Raw genomic sequence first — 23,682 nt, 5'->3', positions numbered from 1 at the left:
TTGAAGAAGACAGCTTTTATGAGACTAGACATTATCATCCAGGACTGTTCTCCAGGCTACTTCTTTGATTTGTTGCTGTTTATGTGGTCTATTGTACTTGGTTCTACCTTAGGTCTCTGTACCACACATTCTCACATTCCTGGCAATCCAGGCTGTGTCTTTCATGGGTTGCCTCTCATGTCCTGAGCCTCAAATTAAACCAGTCATTCATTGGTTGATCAGTCCCACACATTCTGAGGCACCATTGCCCCAGTCCATGTTGTAGTCAGGACAGATTGTTGAGTCCAAGGTTTGATGAATGGGTTGGTGTCCGACATGTTCCACTGGAAGCCTTGCCTGCTTACAGAAGATGGCCAGTTCAGGTTCAATATTCTCCATTACTAAGTTCTCACTAAGTTGACCTTCATTGGTTTCAGGAAGTTCCGTTTCACTAGGTTTGACATCTACTCTAAATGCCGTAGTATTCCACCTCTCTGTGTGTCTCCCTGACCATACCCTCTCCCTGTGTGCCAGCCTTCACAATTTTTTTCCTTTCTGTTCCTATATTCACACACCCTCTCTTCTACCCAACAAATCTTTTGCATTCCCAGGGATATTCATTTGACCAGTCTACCCCAACCCCAAGAACTCACCTTGTTACTTATACTCTGCAGAGTAGTATTCCATTAAGTAAACATACCACATTCTCTTTATCCATTCTTCCATTGAGAAAAATCTACTTTGTTTCTAGTTTCCTGATATTTTAAACAAAGACACTATGAACTAATTGAGCAAGTGTCCTTGTGGTAGGATGTAGTGTCCTTTGGCTATATTCTCAAAAGTGGTATAGATGGGTCATGAGGTAGATAGATTCCCAATTTTCTGAGGATCTGTCATAATGATTTTTGTAGTTGCTGTACATATTTGCACTCCCTTCATTGATGTAATTATGTTCCCTTTGCTCCATTTCCTTGCCAGTATAAGCTGTAACTTTTAACATTGATTTTAGGCATGTTGACATGTGTACAAGAGAAGCTCAACGTAGTTTTGATTTGCATTTCCCTAATGGATAAGGATATTGAATATTATTTTTATATGATTCTCACCCCTTTGAGATTTCTCTATTGAGAATTCTCTGTTTAACTCCATACCTAATTGTAAAAATTAGATTTGTGGTTTGTTGATGCCTTGTGTCTTCAGTTCTTTATATATTTTGTGTATTATTTCTCTGTCAGATTTAGAGTTGATAAAAAAATCCTTTTCCATTCTGTTGACTGCCATTTTGTCCTATTGATGTCCTTTGCCTCTCAGAAACTTTTTGCTGTCATGAGGTTCTATCTGTGTTCTGTTTAGAAAGTTTCTCCTGTGCTAGGATATGTAGAATTAAATACATTTTGGCAGCACATTCCACACTATCTTTCCTAAAGGTCTGGGTTCTCAAATGAAAAACACACACTCAGTCTTTATAATTTCATATGCTTTAAACAACTCAATGGTTGGGCCACTTGCTAACTTCCATTTGGCTAATCCACCTCCCTCTGATAATCCAGAGTTATCATGTTCACTACTTTTTCTTCTATCAAAGGTTGGTTTCCATCAGCTATGTGCTTGTAAATTTTCTCATTTAAAGAGTTGTTTTTTGGGAACAAAATTACCATTCATATTACAAGAATTTACAAATATTTTCAATGCTAATCCCTATTAATCTTCCATAAAGTTCAGTGTTCCATCCAGTGTGTTTTAATGTAATGATTATCATTTCGCCTTGATTTTTGAACAGGGCTAATATGTATCTAGGAGTATTCTAACATGAAGATAGCCAATTAGATCAGCACCATTTTTGAATATGCTCTCTTTTTTCTATTGTGTGTTTATGAATCCTTTATAAAAAATAAGGTGTCCATACATGTGTGGATTTATTTCTGGGTTTACAATTCGATTCCATTGCTCAGCATGTTTATTTTTATGAGAATACTTTGTGGTTTTCTTTACTATAGCAGTGTGGTAGTCTTTAAAATTAGTGATGGTGTTACCTCTGGAAGTTCTTTTACTGTTTAGTATGTTTTTCTCCTGATCCATGAGGGTGGGAGTTCTTTTCTTCTTCTGATATGTTCCTTGTTTTCCTTCCAAGAATTAAACTTTTTTCATACTAGTCTTTTGCTTCCTAGATTTGGCTACCCCAAAGTACTTTATATTTTGTGGTTATTGTGAAGAGTGTTGTTTCCCTGATATATTTCTCAGTCTGTCATTTGTATATAGGAAGGCTACTAATTATTTCTTTGAGTTAATCTTGTAACCAGGCACACTGCTGAAAGTGATCTCAGCCTTACAAGTTCCCTGTAGAATTTTGGGGTTTGCTTATGTATACTATCACATTATCTGTAATAATGATGTCTTGAATTTTTATTTTCTTGTCTGTATCCTTTGATCTTCTTTGGCTAACTTACTGTGTAAGGTCCAGTTTATTAATAACATCTCCTAGCTCCAGTATTTATTTAACTTTTATCAGGTTGACTCATGCATTGGTGATAGTGGGTTGGGTATTATAGTCTCCCACTATCAATATGTGAGATCGATGGGTGATTTGAGGTTTCCTGGTGTTCCTTTAACAGACTTGGATTTAGGTGTTTGTAGTATAGTTGTTGAAAATTGGGATGTCATATTGGTGGATTTGTCCTTTGAAGAGTACAAATGTTCTTTCCCATCTCTTTTGAGTAATTTTCTTTTGAAGTCTATTTTATCAGATGTTAGAATATCTATTGTATATTGACTTTAGGTCTATTTGTTTAGAAATCCTTTCCCCAACCCTTTAATCTGATGTAACTACTATGTTGATTTTGAGATGTGTTTCATATTTGCTTTGAAAGCTTGGATCTTCTTTTCATATCCGTTCTGTTAGCCTGTATCTTTTAATTGAGGAATTAAGTCCATTGATATTGAGAGATATCAATGATGCTTCTTGTTTTTATCGGGTGCCAGAAGTGGTTGTATATGTGAGTATGAGTGTATGTGTGTTTGTTTTTCTGCATACTTCCCTCTTTTGGTGTTTCTGCTGTGAGGTTATGTATTCCCTATGTTTTCATTGGTATATTTTACCTTCTAGGGTTGGAGTTTTCATTTTAGCACCATCTGTAGCAATGAATTTGTAGACAGATATTGTTTAAAGTTGTGTTTATCACAGAATATCTTGTTTTCTCCAGCAATGGTGATTGAAAGTTATACTGGGTATAGTGATCTGGGCATCTGTGGTATCTTCGAGTGTACAATGTAATTGCCTATGCATTTCTAGTTTTAGTGTCTGCACTGAGATGTTTGTGGAATTTGAATATGTCTACCTGTACAAGTTATTTGGCCTTTTCTCCTTGAAGCATTTATTATTCTATTTTCTATATGTTCAGTGTTCTGATTATTGTATAGAAAAGTGAGTTTATTTTCTGATCCAATCTATTTTATGTTCTATATAGTTCTTCTACATTTATAGGCATTTTTTTTTCTTTTTTCTTTTTCCTTTTTTTTCGGGAATTAGGTAATTTTTCTTTTTTGAGTGTGTTAAATATAGGTCTTTGAGCTAGGATCTTCTCCTTGTTCTATTCCTGTTATCTTGATTTTTATTTCTATTAAATTTGTTCTTTCTCAGTGCCCCATATTTCCTGTATGTTTTGTGTCAGGGACACTTACTCTCCCTGTGGATTTCATTTCTAGCACACAGTCAAGTTTTGACAGCTTTTTGTTTGTCTGGTTGAGTGTAGTATTTTACTCTAATTTGTTTCTTTTTTCTTTTTTTTTCTTTTTTTGTAGGATTTTTTATTATATATTTTTATTTTCTATATTCTTTGTTTACATTCCAAATGATTTCCCCTTTCCCAGTTCCCCCCTCCCCATATGTCCCATAAACCTTCTTCTCTCCTCCCATTGTCCAATCATCTCTCTCCTTTTTCTCTCTCTTCATACTCCCCTCCAATGCTAGATCAAGCCTTTCCAATAACAGTGCCCTCTCCATACTTCTTCATGGGAGTCATTTGATAAGCTAATTGTGCCTTGGGTATTCAAAGCTTCTGGACAAATTAATATCCACTTATCAGAGATTGCATTCCATGTGTATTCTTTTGTGATTGGGTTACCTCACTTAGGATGATGTTTTCCAGTTTCAACCATTTGCCTAAAAATTTCATGAATTCATTGTTTTTAATTGCTGAGTAGTATTCCATTGTATAAATATACCACATTTTCTGTATCCATTCCTCCATTGATTGACATCTGGGTTATTTCTAGCTTCTGGCTATTATAAATAAGGCTGCTATGAACATAATGGAACATGTGCCTTTATTGCATGCCAGGGAATCCTTTTGTTATATGCCTAGGAGAGGTGTAGCAGGGTCCTCCGGAAGTGTTATGTCCAGTTTTCTGAAAAAACGCCAGACTGATTTCCAAACTGGCTGTACCATCTTACAACTCCACCAGCAGTACAGGAGTGTTCATCTTTCTCCACATCCTTGCCAAAACCTGCTGTCTCCTGAGTTTTTAACCCTAGCCATTCTGACCGGTTTTGAGGTGAAATCTCAGGGTTGTTTTGATTTGCATTTCCCTAATGACTAATGATGTTGAACACTTCCTAAGGTGCTTCTCAGCCATCCGAATTTCTTCAGGTGAAAATTCTTTGTTTAGATATGTACCCCATTTTTTAATAGGGTTATTTGGTTCCCTGGGGTCTAACTTCTTGAGTTCTTTGTATATGTTGGATATTAGCCCTCTATCAGAGATAGGGTGGGTGAAGATTTTTTCAAATTTATTGGTTGTCTTTTTGTCCTTTTGACAGTGTCCTTTACCTTACAGAAACTTTGTAATTTTATGAGGTCCCATTTGTCAATTCTTGATCTTAGAGCATATGCTTTTGGTGTTCTGTTCAGGAAATTTTCCCCTGTGCTCATGTCCTCAAAGGTTTTCCCCAGTTTCTTTTATATTAGTTTCAGTGTGTCTGGTTTTATGTGTCGGTCCCTGATCCACTTGGAGTTGAGTTTAGTACAAGGAGATAAGAATGGATCAATTTGCATTCTTCTGCATGCTGACTTCCTGTTGAACCAGCATCATTTGTTGAAAATGCTATCTTTTTTCCACTGGATGTTTTCTGCCCCTTTTTCGAATAACAAGTGACCGTAGGTGTATGGATTCATTTCTGGGTCTTCAATTCTATTCCATTGGTCTACTTGCCTGTCACTGTGAATATCATGCAGTTTTTAATAGTATTGCTTGAGATCTGGGATACTGATTCCCCCAGAAGTTCTTTTACTGTTGAGAATAGTTTTAGCTATCTTGGTTTTTTGGTTATTCCAGGTGAATTTAAGAATTCCTTTTTCTAACTCTGTGAAGAACTGAATTGGGATTTTGATGGGGATTGTATTGAATCTGTAAATTGCTTTTGGCAAGGTGCCCGTTTTAACTATTTGTTTTTTATTTGATATATTCTTTATTTACATTTTAAATGATTTTCCATTTTCTGGCTCCCCATTCACCAAAAGTCCCATAAGCCCTCTTCCCTCCTCCTGTTCCCCCCTCTACCCTTCCCACTTCCCTGTTCTCCTATTCCCCTATAATGCTGCACGGAGTCTTTCCACAAGCAGGGGACACTCCTCCAGTCTTCTTGGACATCATTTAATATGTGGATTATGTATTGGGTATTCAAAGTTTCTAGGTTAACATCCACTTATCAATGAGTGCATACCAGGATTGATGTTTTGAGACTGGGTTACCTCACTTAGTATGATCTTCTCCAGGTCCATCCATTTGTCTAAGAATTTCATGAATTCATTGTTTCTAAATGCTGAATAGTACTCCATTGTGTAAATATACCACAATTTTTGTATCCATTCCTCCATTCAGGGACACCTGGTTTCTTTCCAGCTTCTGGCTACTACAAATAGGGCTGCTATGAACATAGTGGAGCATGTGTCCTTATTGCATGCTGGGGAATCCTCTGGGTATATACCCAGGAGTGGTATAACAGGGTCCTCCGGAAGTGTCATGCCCTGATTTCTGAGGAACCACCAGACTGATTTCCAAAGTGGTTGCACCATCTTGCAATCCCACCAGCATTGGAGGAGTGTTCCTCTTTCTCCATATCCTTGCCAACACGTGTTGTCTCCTGAGTTTTTGACCTTAGCCATTCTGACTGGTGTGAGGTGAAATCTCAGGGTTGTTTTCATTTGCATTTCCCTAATAATTAATGATGTTGAACATTTCTTAAGGTACTTCTCAGCCATCTGAAGTTCTTCATGTGAAAATTCTTTGTTTAGATCTGTTCCCCACTTTTTTTTCTTTTTTTCTTTTTTTCTATTTTTTTATTATTATTCGATATAATTTATTTACATTTCAAATGATTTCCCCTTTTCTAGCCCCCCCCCCACTCCCCGAAAGTCCCGCAAACCCCCTTCTCTTCCCCTGTCCTCCCACCCACCCCTTCCCACTTCCCCGTTCTGGTTTTGCTGAATACTGTTTCACTGAGTCTTTCCAGAACCAGGGGCCACTCCTCCCTTCTTCTTGTACCTCATTTGATGTGTGGATTATGTTTTGGGTATTCCAGTTTTCTAGGTTAATATCCACTTATTAGTGAGTGCATACCATGATTCACCTTTTGAGTCTGGGTTACCTCACTTAGTATGATATTCTCTAGCTCCATCCATTTGCCTAAGAATTTCATGAATTCATTGTTTCTAATGGCTGAATAGTACTCCATTGTGTAGATATACCACATTTTTTTGCATCCACTCTTCTGTTGAGGGATACCTGGGTTCTTTCCAGCATCTGGCAATTACAAATAGGGCTGCTATGAACATAGTAGAACATGTATCCTTATTACATGGTGGGGAGTCTTCTGGGTATATGCCCAGGAGTGGTATAGCAGGATCTTCTGGAAGTAAGGTGCCCAGTTTTCGGAGGAACCGCCAGACTGATTTCCAGAGTGGTTGTACCAATTTGCAACCCCACCAGCAGTGGAGGAGTGTTCCTCTTTCTCCACACCCTCTCCAACACCTGCTGTCTCCTGAATTTTGAATCTTAGCCATTCTGACTGGTGTAAGATGAAATCTTAGGGTTGTTTTGATTTGCATTTCCCTAATGACTAATGAAGTTGAGCATTTTTTAAGATGCTTCTCCGCCATCCGAAGTTCTTCAGGTGAGAATTCTTTGTTTAACTCTGTACCCCATTTTTTAATAGGGTTGTTTGGTTTTCTGGAGTCTAACTTCTTGAGTTCTTTATATATATTGGATATTAGCCCTCTATCTGATGTAGGATTGGTGAAGATCTTTTCCCAATTTGTTGGTTGCCGATTTGTCCTCTTGATGGTGTCCTTTGCCTTACAGAAACTTTGTAATTTTATGAGGTCCCATTTGTCAATTCTTGCTCTTAGAGCATACGCTATTGGTGTTCTGTTCAGAAACTTTCTCCCTGTACCGATGTCCTCAAGGGTCTTCCCCAGTTTTTTTTCTATTAGCTTCAGAGTGTCTGGCTTTATGTGGAGGTCCTTGATCCATTTGGATTTGAGCTTAGTACAAGGAGACAAGGATGGATCAATTCGCATTCTTCTGCATGCTGACCTCCAGTTGAACCAGCACCATTTGTTGAAAAGGCTATCTTTTTTCCATTGGATCTTTTCAGCCTCTTTGTCGAGGATCAAGTGGCCATAGGTGTGTGGGTTCATTTCTGGATCTTCAATCCTGTTCCATTGATCCTCCTGCCTGTCACTGTACCAATACCATCCAGTTTTTAACACTATTGCTCTGTAGTATTGCTTGAGGTCAGGGATACTGATTCCCCCAGATTTCCTTTTGTTGCTGTGAATAATTTTAGCTATCCTGGGTTTTTTGTTGTTCCAGATGAATTTGATAATTGCTCTTTCTAACTCTGTGAAGAATTGAGTTGGGATTTTGATGGGTATTGCATTGAATCTGTATAGTGCTTTAGGCAAAATGGCCATTTTAACTATATTGATTCTACCGATCCATGAGCATGGGAGGTTTTCCCATTTTTTGAGGTCTTCTTCCATTTCCTTCTTCAGAGTCTTGAAGTTCTTGTCATACAGATCTTTCACATGTTTGGTAAGAGTCACCCCAAGATACTTTATACTGTTTGTGGCTATTGTGAAGGGGGTCATTTCCCTAATTTCTTTCTCAGCCTGCTTATCCTTTGAGTATAGGAAGGCCACTGATTTGCTTGAGTTGACTTTATAACCTGCCACTTTGCTGAAGTTGTTTATCAGCTGTAGGAGCTCTCTAGTGGAGTTCTTTGGGTCACTTAGGTAGACGATCATGTCGTCTGCAAATAATGATAGTTTGACTTCTTCCTTTCCAATTTGTATCCCTTTGACCTCCTTATGTTGTCGAATTGCCCGAGCTAGTACCTCAAGTACAATATTGAAAAGATAAGGAGAAAGGGGGCAGCCTTGTCTGGTCCCTGATTTCAGTGGGATTGCTTCAAGTTTCTCTCCATTTAGTTTGATGCTGGCTACCGGTTTGCTGTATATTGCTTTTACTATGTTTAGGTATGGGCCTTGAATTCCTGTTCTCTCCAAGACTTTAAGCATGAAGGGATGCTGAATTTTGTCAAATGCTTTTTCAGCATCCAATGAAATGACCATGTGGTTTTGTTCTTTGAGTTTGTTTATGTAGTGGATTGTATTGATGGATTTCCGTATATTGAACCAACCCTGCATTCCCGGGATAAAGCCTACTTGATCATGGTGGATGATCGTTTTGATGTGTTCTTGGATTCGGTTGGCAAGAATTTTATTGAGTATTTTTGCATCGATGTTCATAAGGGAAATTGGTCTGAAGTTCTCTTTCTTTGTTGGATCTTTGTGTGGCTTTGGTATCAGCGTAATTGTGGCTTCGTAGAAGGAATTGGGTAGTGTTCCTTCTGTTTCTATTTTGTGGAATAGTTTGAAGAGTATTGGTGTTAACTCTTCTTTGAAGGTCTGGTAGAATTCTGCACTGAAGCCATCTGGTCCTGTGCTTTTTTTGGTTGGAAGACTTTCTATGACTCCTTCTATTTCTTTAGGCATTATGGGACTGTTTAGATGGTCTAGTTGGTCCTGATTTAATTTTGGTATTTGGTATCTGTCAAGGAAATTGTCCATTTCCTCCAGATTCTCTAGTTGTGTTGAGTATAGGCTCTTGTAGTAGGATCTGATGATTTTTTGGATTTCCTCAGTTTCCGTTGTTATATCTCCCTTTTCATTTCTAAGTTTGTTAATTTGGATACTTTCTCTGTGCCCTTTGGCCAGTCTGGCTAAGGGTTTATCTATCTTGTTGATTTTCTCAAAGAACCAGCTCCTGGTATTGTTCATTTTTTGTATGGTTCTCTTTGTTTCTACTTGATTGATTTCGGCCCTGAGTTTGATGATTTCCTGCCTTCTACTCCTCCTGGGCGAAATAGCTTCTTTTTGTTCTAGGGCTTTCAGGTGTGTCATTAAGCTGGTAATGTATGCTCTCTCCATTTTCTTTTTGGAGGCACTCAGGGCTATGAGTTTTCCTCTTAGCACTGCTTTCATTGTGTCCCATAGATTTGGGTATGTTGTGTTTTCATTTTCATTGTGTTCTAAAAAGTCTTTAATTTCTTTCTTTATTTCTTCCTTGACCAAGGTATCATTGAGTAGAGTATTGTTCAGTTTCCACGTGTATGTGGGCTTTCTGTTGTTTCTGTTGCTATTGAAGACCACTTTTACTCCATAGTGATCAGATAGGAGGCATGGGATTAGTTTGATCTTCTTATATTTGTTGAGGACTGTCTTGTGACCAATTATATGGTCGATTTTGGAGAAGGTACCATGAGGTGCTGAGAAAAAGGTATATTCTTTTGTTTTAGGATAGAATGTTCTATATATATCTGTTAAATCTAATTGGTCCAAAGCTTCAATTAGTTTCATTGTGTCCCTGTTTAGTTTCTGTTTTCCTGATCGGTCCATTGAGGAAAGTGCAGTGTTGAAGTCACCCACAATTATTGTGTTAGGTGCAATGTGTGCTTTTAGTTTTAATAAAGTTTCTTTTACGAAAGAGGGTGCCCTTGCATTTGGGGCATAGTTGTTCAGGATTGACAGTTCTTCTTTTTGTATTTTTCCTTTGATCAGCAAGAAGTGTCCCTCAGGGTCTCTTTTGATGACTTTGGGTTGAAAGTCAATTTTATCTGATATTAAAATGGCTACTCCAGCTTGTTTCCTGAGACCATTTGCTTGTAAAATTGTCTTCCAGCCTTTTACTCTAAGGTAGTGTTTGTCTTTGACCCTGAGGTGTGTTTCCTGTAAGCAGCAAAATGTAGGGTCCTGTTTACGTATCCATTCAGTTAGTCTGTGTCTTTTTATTGGGGCATTAAGTCCATTGATGTTAAGAGATATTAAGGAATAGTGATTGTTACTTCCTATCATTTTTGACGTTATTTTTAAAATTTGAATGCTTAACTTCTTTTGGGTTTGATGAAAGGTTACTATCTTGCTTTTTCCAGGGTGAAGTTTCCCTCCTCGTATTGGTGTTGTCCTCCTATTATCCTTTTTAGGGCCGGGTTTGTGGATAGATATTGGGTAAACTTGGTTTTGTCATGAAATATCTTAGTTTCTCCATCTATGGTGATTGAGAGTTTTGCTGGATATAGTAGTTTTGGTTGGCATTTGTGTTCTCTTAGAGTCTGCATGAGATCTGCCCAGGACCTTCTAGCCTTCATAGTCTCAGGTGAAAAGTCTGCTGTTAATCTGATAGGTCTTCCTTTATATGATACTTGGCCTTTTTCTCTTACTGCCTTTAGTATTCTTTCTTTGTTTAGAACATTTGGTGTTTTGATTATTATGTGGCGGGAAGTATTTCTGTTCTGGTCCAGTCTGTTTGGAGTTCTGTAGGCTTCTTGTATATTCATGGGCATCTCTCTCTTTAGGTTAGGGAAGTTTTCTTCCATAATTTTATTGAAGATGTTTGCTGGCCCTTTAAGTTGTAAATCTTCACTCTCATCTATGCCTATAATCCTTAGGTTTGGTCTTCTCATTGTGTCCTGGATTTCCTGGATATTTTGGGTTACAAGCTTTTTGCATTTTGCATTTTCTTTAACTGTTGAGTCCATGGTTTCTATGGAATCTTCAGCATCTGAGATTCTTTCTTCTATCTCTTGTATTCTGTTGTTGATATTTGCATCTCTGTCCCCTGATTTCTTCCCAAGGCTTTCTATCTCCAAAGTTGTCTCCCTTTGAGTTTTCTTAGTTGTTTCTAATTCTGATTTTAGATCCTGGATGGTTTTGCTTAGCTCCTTCACTTGCATGTTTGTGTTTTCCTGTAATTCTTTAAGAGATTTTTGTGTTTCGTCTTTCATGACCTCAGCCTGTTGACCAAAGTTCTCCTGTATTTCTTTAAGAGCTTTTTGTGTTTCGTCTTTCATGACCTCAGCCTGTTGACCAAAGTTCTCCTGTATTTCTTTAAGTGTTTTTTGCATTTCCTCCTTGTTGGCTTTTGTATTCTCCTGGATTTCTTTCAATGATTTTTGTGTTTCCCTTGCAAGGGCTTCTAACTTTTGATCCATTTTCTCCTGAATTTCTTTAAGTGTGTCCTTCATGTGTTCCTGTACCAGCATCATGACCAGTGATTTTAAATCCAAATCTTGTTTTACTGGTGTGATGGGGTATCCAGGACATGTTGGTAGAGGAGAATTGGGTTCAGATGTTGCCATATTGCCTTGATTTCTGTTAGTGACGTTCCTGCGTTTGCCTTTTGCCATCTAGTTCTCACTGGTGTTAGTTTATCTTGTCAGTGCTGGACTCACCAGTGCAAGCTGCCCCTTCCCAGTTGGCCTCTGGTGCACAGCTTACCTCCTGCACTGCTTGTAGACAGTGTGCTGCTGCCCAGGCTGTTCCGATCCCAAAGCAGGCACCCGAAGGCTCCCGCTGGGGCCCGCTGGATTCACTGGAGCACACTGACTTCTCCCAGCTGGCCGCCCGGAAGCCCGGCTAGCCACTTGCAGGACTTGGAGATGTAATGCTGCCGCCCAGACTGATCTGGATCCGGAAGCGGAGAGAGTAGAGCTAAGGGCTTCTGCCTGAGGCCTTGCCCCAGATTGTGTCTGTGGACCAGATGGAGCCTGTGTGCACCCCCAGGGAGTGCCGACGGTGTATGCTACTGTGACCTCCCCTGTGTTCCGCTCACTCCGCTGGGCAGCCGATCCGCCAACCGGGCTGTCGCACATAAGGTTAGCCTGGCCACCCAGTCCCTGAGTCCAGGCAAAAGCCTGGGAGGCCAAGGTCCGAGCAAAGTTCCCCTAGGGCTATGACTGTTAATTGGGTCTGCCAGGTGACTAGGATGGCGGGCATGCGCGCCCGCGCTCCCTGAAAGCGCAGGGAGAGTCTGCTTTGCTAACAATCACCTGGGCGGGTTGACTCACAGATGGCCCACCAAGCCGCCCAGTTCTTGGGGTCAGTCCTGTGCCTTTTGGGGCCTGGATCCCCGCTTTGTTAGCCTTAGGCTATGCCTGTTACAGGTCTGCCCGCCTGAGCTCTCTGTCGTCCTGCAGGCAAAATGGCGGCGGCGCGCTCGCAGGCCTGGGCAAAAAACCTCCTGGCTGGGTTGGCACCCCGATGGCCCCCCGACCCACCCAGGGCCTGGGTGCAGGCCAACGCCCGTCGGGCTCAGACCACCGAGGTGTTGGCCTCGGATTATGTTTGTGTACCTCAGTCTGTCCGATCCCTGGAGTACGGAACCAAGATGGATGCACCTCTCCTGACTGGTGGGAGGCCGAGTTCTGAAGTGGCCTCCGTGCAGGAAAGGCGCCGCACAACTGCAGCTGCTTGCTGCCCGGCTGGTCAGCGAAGGTCAGTGGTCGTGGGCGCAGGGCCTAACTGGTCCCTGTGACGCCTTGGTTCCACTGCTGATGGCCCTTCAGCTGGAGCAGCCACTGCTGCCGCTGCCGCAGCCGCCGCCGCCGCCCTGATGAGTCTGTTCCCCACTTTTTAATAGAGTTATTTGGTTCTCTGGGTTCTACCTTCTTGAGTTCTTTGTATCTATTGGATATTATCCCTCTGTTGGATTTAGGGTTGTTGAAGATCCTTTCCCAATCTGTTGGTTGATGTTTTGTACTTTTGACTGTGTCCTTTCCCTTACAGAAACTTTGTAGTTTTATGAGGTCCCATTTGTTATTTCTTGATCTTATAGTGTAAGCTATTGGTGTTCTGTTCAAGAACTTTTCCCCTGTGCCCATGTCCTCAAGGGTCTTCCACAGTTTCTTTTCCATTAGTTTAAGTGTGTCAGGATTTATGTGGGGGTCCTTGATCCGCTTGGAGTTGAGCTTCTACAAGTAGATAAGAATGGATAGTTTTGCATTATTCTGCATGCTGACCTCTAATTGAACCAGCATGATTTGTTGAAAAGGCTATCTTTTTTCCACTGGATGCTTTCAGCTCCTTTCACAAAGATCAAGCGACGAAAGGTGTGTGGGTTCATTTCTGGGTCCTCAATCCTATTCCATTTTTCTGCTTCCCTGACATTGTACCAATACATGCAGTTTTTATCACTATTGCTCTGTAGTAATGTTTGAGGGATGCTAATTCCCCCAGAAGTTCTTCTACTGTTGAGAATAGTTTTAGCTATCATATTTTTTTTTGTTATTCCAGATGAATTTGAGAATTGCTCTTTCTAGCTCTTTGAAGAAATGAGTTGGGATTTTGATGGGGATTATATTGATTCTGTAGATTGCTTTTGGCAAGATGGCCATTTTAACTATATTAATCCTGGCAGCCCGCTAGCATGGAAGATTTTTCCATTTTCTGAGGTCTTTTTCAATTTCATTGTTCAGAGATCTGAAGTTCTTGTCATATGGGTTTTTCACTTGTTTGGTTAGACTCACCCCAAGATACTTTATGCTGTTTGTGGCTATTGTGAAGGGTGCCATTTCCCTAATTTCTTTCGCAGTCTGCCTTTCCTTTGAGTATAGAAAGGCTACTGATCTGCTTGAGTTGATTTTGTAAACAGCCAATTTGCTGAAGTTGTTTACTAGCTGTAGGATTTCTCTAGTGGAATTTTTTGAGTCACTTAGGTAGACTATCACATCATCTGCAAATAGTGATAGTTTGACTTATTCCTTTTCAGTTTGTATCACTTTGACCTCCTTATGTTGTCTAATTGCTCTAGGTAGAACTTCAAGTACTATATTGAAAAGATTTGGAGAGGACAGCCTTGTTTAGTACCTGATTTTAGTAGGATTGCTTCAAGTTTCTCTCCATTTAGTTTGATGTTGGCTACCGGTTTGCTGTCTATTGCTTTAACTGTGTTTAGTTATGGGGCCTTGAATTCCTGTTCTTTCCAAGACTTTTAACATGACAGGATGCTGAATTTTGTCAAATGCTTTTTCAGCATCTAATGAAATGATCATATGGTTTTTTTCTTTGAGTTTGTTTATGTAGTGAATTGCATTGATGGATTTCCTCATATTGAACCATCCCTGCATGCCTGGGATGAAGCCTACTTGATCATGGTGGATGATCGTTTTGATGTATTCTTGGATTCGGTGGGCAAGAATTTCATTAAGTATTTTTTGCATCGATATTCATAAGGGAAATTGGCCTGAAGTTCTCTTTCTTTGTTGGATTTATTATTTATTATTTATTATGTCCTTCATGTGATCCTGTAACAGCATCATGACTAGTGATTTTAATTCCAAATCTTGTTTTTCTTGCGTGTTGGGGTATCCAGGACAAGCTGTTAATGGAGAGTTGGTTTCAAATGCTGCCATATTACCTTGATTTCAGTCAGTAACATTCCTACATTTACCTTTTGCCATCTAGTTCTCACTGGTGTTAGTTGGACTTGTTGTCAATGCTGGACTCACTTGTACAAGCTTCCTCTTCCCAGCTGGTCTCTGGGTGCACAGCTGGCCTCCTACATTGCCTGGAGATAGTATGCTGTGGCCCAGGCTATTCCAGATCCAGAGGTGGAGACAGGAAGGATCCCGCTAGAGGCCTCAGGACTGGATCTTCTGCTCTGCAGGGCCAGACTCACCAGAGCATGCTGCTTCCTCCGAGCCAGCCTCTAGGTGCACAGCTGGCCCCTTGCACACCCTGGTGACAAGCAGCTGTGGCCCAGGTTGTTCCCAATCCCAAGGCAGAGACCGGAAGGCTCTTACCAGAGGCCTCAGGACTGGATCCTCAGCTCTGCAGGGCCAGACTCACCAGAGCATGCTGCTTCTTCCCAACCAGCATCCTGGTGCACAGCTGGCCTCTTTCAAGGCCTGGAGACAGGGTGCTGTGTCTTGTTTCTGTTTTAAATTCATGCATTTAGTGTACTCACTTTAAATTCACTATTAATCTTTTTAATAATGTCTCTCATGTGAGAATTTTTTATATGGGACAGTTGACCCCTTTTGTTCGTCTTTTTATCTGACTTCGTTAGATTCAATTGAATATGTTCCATTCAACTTTTTCTCTAAGAATATCAGTTATACTTAAAATATTCTGGTGGTTTTCAAACATGTTCAAGACACATTAGCAAGTACTGCTTATCAGTAATGCTGACGTATTTGGGAACTCTTCTGCTTTCTATATTCTATTGTAGCAGTGTTGTCAAGTGTTTCATTCATCTAAAGATATATCCAGGTGTTATTGCATTCACTTTGTGGTTTTGAGCAGATAATAGTTTAGCACAAAGATAAAGAAGATACAATGCTCAATTTAACTGTGTTATTCTGCTTCTTTGCTGTTCTTGACTGTATGTCAGTTTCATTTTCTAGATAACAAAATTTTCCTTTTCTGTGAAAGTTCCCTTTAACTTTTCTACAAGGCTGAAACATGAATAAAATTTTACTCCCGAGTATTTTTAAATGTGATCATATTCATTTTCCCTTCACTTTAAGCGGAGAGAATTTTGCTGATTTAACCTTAAAAGTAAAACATTCTTCTCTCTAAGGAAGGGATATTTTTCACTTAATACTTAAGAGAATTGGGTTTTTTGTTTAAATTATAAGGTCAGATATAGTTTTTTGTATATCTACCCTATATAGTCTATTAAAATAATGTATTCTTTGACAGGTACAACAAGCATACAAATAGCAAATGCTTTTCTTCACTTCCATTTCTCTAAGTCTCTTAGCTCTCTGCATACTCACAGATCCTCCAGTCTCCCACTATCTCCGTATTCTATATTCATGTCTTTTGATTTGTTTTTTTCTCTCATAACCCACTAGATTTATGACCTACAGGGCCTTCCATATGGGCATGAATATGCAGTTATCCAATGAGGCAGAAGGAATTAAAAAATGTTGGTATTTCTAACGACAATGAGTTCCTCTCCTTTAGAATCTTTTAAATTCTTAAATTGCTCATGTGATGGGCTTGACCCCATAAACTTCCTCCCTCATCTGAAGTTAAACATTTTTATGGGCTCGATCTTGTTCTGTTTCTATACAGGCAGACTTCGCTATCATAAGCTCCTGAGTGCCATGACCATGTCATACCTAAAAGACAGTAGTTCATGGACCTCCTAACCAGCATCTGATTTGTTCATTCTCTCAATCCCCTCTTTCCCAATGGTTTCTATGACTTGGGAATCCTCTCATGGCTGTCCTATTTCAATATGATCAATCCATATCTGTGGCATAGAGAAATTCTCTGATATAATCTGACAATAGCAGGATTCTATGTATATAAATATTCAGGAGTAAATTCAATAAAGTGTCTTCTTAGCCAAACAGAAGTAGTAGGCACACCCATATGACTTAAGATCTCCCAAGATATTGATCTAAAATACATTTGTAGTATCAGACATGAGTCTGTCTTGTTAGGACTTCCTGAAATACCATGTACAAGAAGTTGTTTATTCCCATAACAGTTGTGCCAGTATTTCCTCAGTATGCATATCATGTCTGGAAAGTGGGTATTATAGAATGCAAGGTCTACAGTTGGGAAAGGCCTTTGCTGACTTTACTTCCTCAGCAGCTTGTTGTTTAGCTACTACCAGAGTGAAATGTGCCAGAAAGACAAGCAGAATAGACAACAGTGTGAAAATTTTCACATTAGTTCTGGCCTCACTGATGTGTCCTGCAGCAAAGTGTGTGGTGTCTTTAGCAGTAGGGTATTACCATCTGGTTTATATGTGTAACCAAAGGCAATGATCATAACCTGCATTGTTTTGGGATCTTTTGGGGAATTCTTAACTGCCACAAGGATATTTTATATATAATAAACTGTAATACCTCTGTTTAAATTCTTTTTAAATTGCCTTTTACTTTGTAACTAGCTTAAAGTTGTAGCTATATATGACTTCTTCATAATCTTCAGGTTTGGTTAACTTACCCTACTCTATTCTCTCTGACTCTGATACATCTTTTCAGGTCTCCATCAAATGTTCCTATACATTTCTGTACCACAGGTATTCTTCTTTTGCCTCCTTCCTTATTTGGAAATTTCATATTTTAAAATCTGAAAATTTATTTTATTTGAACTTTCTTGAGTTATGTATAGTGGTGAAAAATTATGGCTTTTCTGAAAACCTCTTATTCAAATTTAAACAACCTCATTCAAATCATTTTTATTTTTCATAATTTTTCAAATTGTAAATCTCAAAATTTAGAATCTGTCTGCCAGAGTCATCACTGAGTGACAGAGAAAAGTTCAGAAATAAAACCTGAATAGTATTGATAGATTTGCTGAAAAGCATATAACTATGTTAATGTCTTCGTATAGTCATACATGTGCTAGCCTTATGATAAATAATTGATAAATTAAACAAAAATCAAAGCCACAGGAACATACAGTTTGTGAAAGAGAGTGCAATTATACTAACCAGGTTTATTTGCATCCCAGTGAGGTATACTGCAATTTCTGACAGTTATTTTCTCTTTTAGCTCCATCCATTCTTACAAAAGGGCAAACTTGGAAGAAACATCAATGAGGAGAACATTGTGACCCAGGAAGATTCAGCAACCAAGCTTGACATCTTTAATTACCATTCTCTGCAGAGTGGTACCAAAGCTCAAGTGAAAGTTGGCGAATATCTGTTTGAATCTCACAGTGTTCAGCATCTTTCCTTAAATGACAAACTCATAAATTTAGGTGTATACAACAATCAGGTGAGTATCTTTAAAGTCAGCACTTGTGGAGAAAAAAAAAGGAGGAGAGTGTGCCTGTGATGGTGGCAGGAGGTCCTTCATAGGAGAGCTCTGGCATGCAGATCCCAAGGGATAGGAACACCAGCAGGACCAAAGATACTGAAGGCCACAGGACTGGAGCTGCAGGGCTAACAGGTAGGGCCATTAGCACAGCCCTGAATACCTGTTATAGGTGAAGCTATTTAGCTGTGAGGGGGCTCAGCAGGCTGAGTGGAGTCTGGCTTGAATCCATTCCCATGTCAGCTGGAAATTCTGAGGCTTGTTCTGTGCTTTTACACGGCGGGTTTAATAAAAGAGACAGTTCATAGTTTTATGTTTTATTATTAAAAGACTAAAATGAGAAAAGGAGAAAGAGAAGATAGAGAGATGAGGCATGAACATGACCACTTGAAAGAGAGAATGAGAGATAAGTGATAGATAGATAGATAGATAGATAGATAGACAGATAGAGAGACAGAGACAGAGACAGAGAAGGGAGAAGGATAAAAGAGAACTAGAATGGGCAGGAAAAATCCATTTATAGTAAGCTGGGTTACCTGGTATTGCCAGGTAACCAAGGGGCAGGGAAAGCCTGCCTGTAGCCAGGTGACTGCAGAGGTGGAGTCCAGCCAGAACACTAGGGAGTGGGGCATTCCACATGTGAGACTGATGGCCACAGGATTATGGAGTTGAGTCTCCAGAGTGGCCTTGCCCAACCAAGCTACACACACCATGGTCCCACAAGCACTGTATGTTGTTTTCAGAGTGGAATTCCTCAGAGAACAGGGTTAAGGGAATGTTGAGTGCCATCAGGCTGAGAGTTCCCTTATTTTGTCCTTTCTAATGCTGAATACCAGAATTTTATGCCTATGAATCACTGTAAGTATTACAGATGCATTTTGGATTAATTCTTCAGATGATTTCATTCTTGTAAAGATCAGATACACCCATGCCTTACCTAGAAAGAAAAAAGAAAAAAGAAACAACATCTTGGACAGCTATTTGGATTGGTCATAGTGGTCAAGGCTTTAGTGGAAGTAACTGCCTTCAGTAAATAAATAAAATAAACACATGTGGATGAAACCAGTCTCCCCAATTATTTGGACTTATAAATATAACTTTGATTTTATGAAGTTAATTGTCATCTCTGAGGCTTACTGCCTCCACCTGCTATCCTAATTCTACTTCAGGATGCTTCTAGTCTCCTATAGTCTATTCTAGTTTTAGAACATTTACAGCCTTTGAGACTTAAAGCTGAAGAACCTCCCCATCTCTACCTCTTTCTGAGTTCTGGCTGGCTGGTTCAACTCAGGCATTCTGCCTCAATGTCTTCTTCAAGCTGATCATTTCAATCTGAATTCTCTCAGTTTCTGACTGAATTTGCTCTGCTTTGCTTCATACTAAGTTTGTCAATATGTATTAATCTTTTGGCTCCTTCTCAAGTTCTCCTGGTTCTGTCATTACCTGTGTCTTACTTGTACTCTCTACAACCTGTCTCTGTACAAGTTGTGCAAGTAAAACTCATTGTCCCCCAACCCTCATGTACTATTCCTTTATGTTTCTAACAGAAGCCATCTAGGAAATGCTATGACAAGTGGGTAAAATCCTGGAGATAGTCCACAGTTTTGAGTGGTTGTAATGGGTGCACTCTGAGAGTATCAGGGTGCACACAGATACTTTGACTTAGATATTGCTCCTCTTTCCTCACAGTATTATGCAGCTTAATTTCCTGTATATTTACTCATTTTATTTAGTACATTTCCTTCAGAATCAATATGAAGATATACTTTGATGTAATAAAGGTGTTCTGAAGAATTGATGATTTTCTAATTGCTGATCATGATTTTAAAGAGCTCCTAAATTGATACAAGTATTCTCAAAGACCCTATAAAATAAAATTTGCAAATAGAGCTCTTTATACCTTCATGTTTCTTGGATTAATTGTGCTAGAAAAAAAACAGATTGGAAAAAAATAATTATCAATGAGAAAACATTTATTAAATTATAGATCTAAGAAATATCCCATAAGTGTTCACTGTGGAAAAGCAAGACCATATGAAACTGTTGCTTTTAACTTATAATGAACTGATACAAAGAAAAAAATGCTTTGAATTTATATCCTTTCTGCTGTAATTCCTTTTTTTTTTTAACATTTTGTGTATGAGGTAATTTTTTTACATAGATTTTGTAACAGAAAACCTATAAAAACACTGAAACAATAATAAAGATTTGGAGTAGCCTCTTTGTGCTTCTCCCACTGTGTGTTTGTTTTTCTGTGCCCTTTGACTTTCTTAATTTCTTTTCTTCCTTTCCTTTTCTCTTTTCTTTTCTTCCTTCCTTCATCAATTCTTTCCTACCTTCCTTCCTTTTCCTTCCTTTCTTCCTTCATTCCTTCTACCCCTCCCTACCTCCCTCTTTCACTGCCTCCCTCTGTTCTTCCTTCCTTCCTTTCTTTCTTTGTTTCTTTGTTTCTTTGTTTCTTTCATTCTTTGTTTCTTTCTTTCTTTCTTTCTTTCTTCCTTCCTTCCTTCCTTTCTTCCTTCCTTCCTTCCTTCCTTCCTTCCTTCCTTCCTTCCTTCCTCCCTTCCTCCCTCCCTCCCTTCCTTCCTCCCTCCTTTCTTCCTTCCCTCCCTCCCTCCCTCCCTCCCTCTCTCCCTCCTTCCCTCCTTCCCTCCTTTCTTTCTTTCTTTCTTTCTTTCTTTCTTTCTTTCTTTCTTTCTTTCTTTCTTTCTTTCTTTCTTTCTTTCTTTCTTTCTTTCTTCCCTCCTTTCTTTCTTTCTTTCTTTTCTGCTGCAGGAGGCATAACCTGCAAGAAGAAATCAGCTTTTGGCCCAGGATAAGCAAAACCAATTAATTGTCCAAAGCCATCAGCTCCTACCACCAGAATAGAGATAATTAAATAGCCAGAAGCCATCTTTTATTTAGTTACAGTTTTGTTTTTATTTCTTTTGCTTTTTGTGCTGTTGTGTTTTATTTTCAAGGTTTTGATACTTAGTTGAGTTTTGGGGACTTCAGTCTGTGTTTTTTGAGAAAGAACTCAATTTTGGACAGGTTGAGAGAAGGTGAGGACCTGAACAGAGATGGGAGAAGGGAAGGAGATGATCAAAATATATGAAATAAATAAAATGAAATAAATGAAAGCAAGAAAATCAATCAAACAATGAAATAAAATAAAGCAACAGTTTAAAAAGAGAATTAGGGATAGGGAGAAACAGGCATTTTGGCTTCATACTCTCTAAAAGTCTGATACTTCTTTCTTATAGTACACAGATGTTCTGCTGAAATTTACCATCTCGATGCTAATACTGAATGTCATGAGCTGACTGCCTTTGCTCCTCTCATGTCTCCTATGCAGATTCATTTTTCTCTTTGCAAACAAAGTTGCCCTCTTGGATTTAGAAAAACACCAGACGGTTGGTATGCAATCTGTTGTTATTACTGTGTCCCATGTCCAGCTGGAGAGATTACAAATGAAACAGGTATTTATAAAATGGTTCTAAATGTGGAAATTTCTAGAAATGGTTCTGAATGTTGAAATAATGCCCCACTAGATAGGGGTGAAAATACAACACCTGAAGACACAGTTATATTTATGTGGCTGACTCTTAATATTTTAAAACAAATTAATGCTTGGATGAGGTGGCAAAGTTCTTAAAGCCGACTCTCAGTATGTGCATATCTGAGTTCAAGGCAATTCTTATCCACAGAGTGAGTTCCATGACAGCCAGCACTGAAGAGAGAAACCATGTCTTGAAAAACAAAACAAGCCTTGATCTTAGAGCATAAGCTATTGCTGTTCTGTTCAGGATCTTTCCCCCTGTACGGATGTCCTCAAGGGTCTTCCCCCATTTCTTTTCTATTAGCTTCAGAGTGTCTGGCTTTATGTGGAGGTCCTTGATCAATTTGGAGTTGAGCTTAGTACAAGGAGATAAGTAAGTATCAATTCGCATTCTTCTGCATGCTGACCTCCAGATGAACCAGCACCATTTTTTGAAAAGGCTTTTTCCAGTGGATATTTTCAGCTCTTTTGTTGAGTATCAAGTGGCCATAGGTGTGTGGGTACATTTCTGGATCTTCAATCCTATTCCATTGATCCACCTGCCTGTCACTGTACCAGTACCATGTAGTTTTTAACACTATTGCTCTGTAGTATTGCTTGAGGTCAGGAGTACTGATTCCCCCAGAATTTCTTTTGTTGTTGAGAATAGTTTTATCTATCCTGGGTTTTTTGTTATTCCAGCTGAATTTGAGAATTGCTCTTTCTAACTAGCTCTATGAAGAACTGAATTGGGATTTTTATGGTTATTGCGTTGAATCTATATATTGCTTTTGGCAAAATGGCCATTTTAGCTATATTAATCCTGCCAATCCATGAGCATGGGAGATTTTTCCATTTTCTGTGGTCTTCTTCCATTTCCTTCTTCAGAGCCTTGAAGTTCTTACGATACAGATCTTTCACTTGTTGGTCAGAGTCACACCAAGGTACTTTATACTGCTTGTGGCTATTGTGAAGGGTGTCATTTCCCTAATTTCTTTCTCAGCCTGTTTATCCTTTGAGTATATGAAGGCTACTCATTTGCTTGAGTTGATTTTATAACCTGCCACTTTGCTGAAGTTGTTTATCAGCTGTAGGAATTCTCTAGTGGAGTTTTTTTGAGTCACTTAGGTAGACTATCATATCATCTGCAAATAGTGATAGTTTGACTTCTTCCTTTCCAGTTTGTATCACCTTGACGTCCTTATGTTGTCTAATTGCCTGAGCTAGTACCTCAAGTACAATATTGAAAAGATACGAGGAGAGGGGGCAGCCTTGTCTAGTCCCTGATTTTAGTAGAATTGCTTCAAGTTTCTCTTCATTTAGTTTGATGTTGGCTACCAGTTTGCTGTATATTGCTTTTACTATGTTTAAGTATGGGCCTTGAATTCCTGTTCTTTCCAAGACTTTAAGCATGAAAGAATGCTGAATTTTATTCAATGAAATGACCATGTGTTGTTTTTCTTTGAGTTTGTTTATGTAGTGGATTGCATTGATGGATTTCTGTATATTGAACCATCCCTAGATCCCAGGGACAAAACCTACTTGATCATGGTAGATGATCGTTTTTATGTGTTCTTGGATTCGGTTGGCAAGAATTTTATTGAGTATTTTTGCATTGATGTTCATTAGGGAAATTGGTTCTCTTTCTTTGTTGGATCTTTGTGTGGTCGTGGTATCGCTATAATTGTGGCTGTGTAGAAGGAGTTGGGTAGTGTTTCTTCCATTTTTATTTTGTGGAATAGTTTGAAGAGTATTGGTGTTAGGTCTTCTTTGAAGGTCTGATAGAATACTGCACTGAAACCATCTGGTCCTGTCCTTTTTTGGTTAGAAGACTTTCTATGACCCCATCTATTTCTTTAAGGGTTGTGGGACTGTTTAGATGATCTATTTGGTCCTGATTTGATTTTGGTATTTGGTATCTGTCTAGGAAATTGTCCATGTCCTCCAGATTCTCCAGTTGTGTTGAGTATAGGCTTTTGTAGTAGGATCTGATTATTTTTTTGAATTTCCTCACTTTCTGTTGTTATATCCCCCTTTTCATTTCTAATTTTAATTTGGATACTTTCTCTGT

The 23,682-nt window shown here is 39.1% G+C and overlaps 1 pseudogene; it reads left to right on the top strand.

Annotated features, from left to right (window-relative positions):
* LOC127677651 (vomeronasal type-2 receptor 26-like) overlaps positions 1-23,682 on the top strand; it is a 38,543-nt pseudogene that overhangs the window by 5,087 nt on the left and 9,774 nt on the right.

Source organism: Apodemus sylvaticus, chromosome 2 (genome assembly GCF_947179515.1).
Source record: "Apodemus sylvaticus chromosome 2, mApoSyl1.1, whole genome shotgun sequence".
Lineage (NCBI taxonomy): Eukaryota > Metazoa > Chordata > Mammalia > Rodentia > Muridae > Apodemus > Apodemus sylvaticus.
Note: the sequence above shows the minus strand (reverse complement) of the source record. Positions and strands in the feature narration are given on the sequence as shown.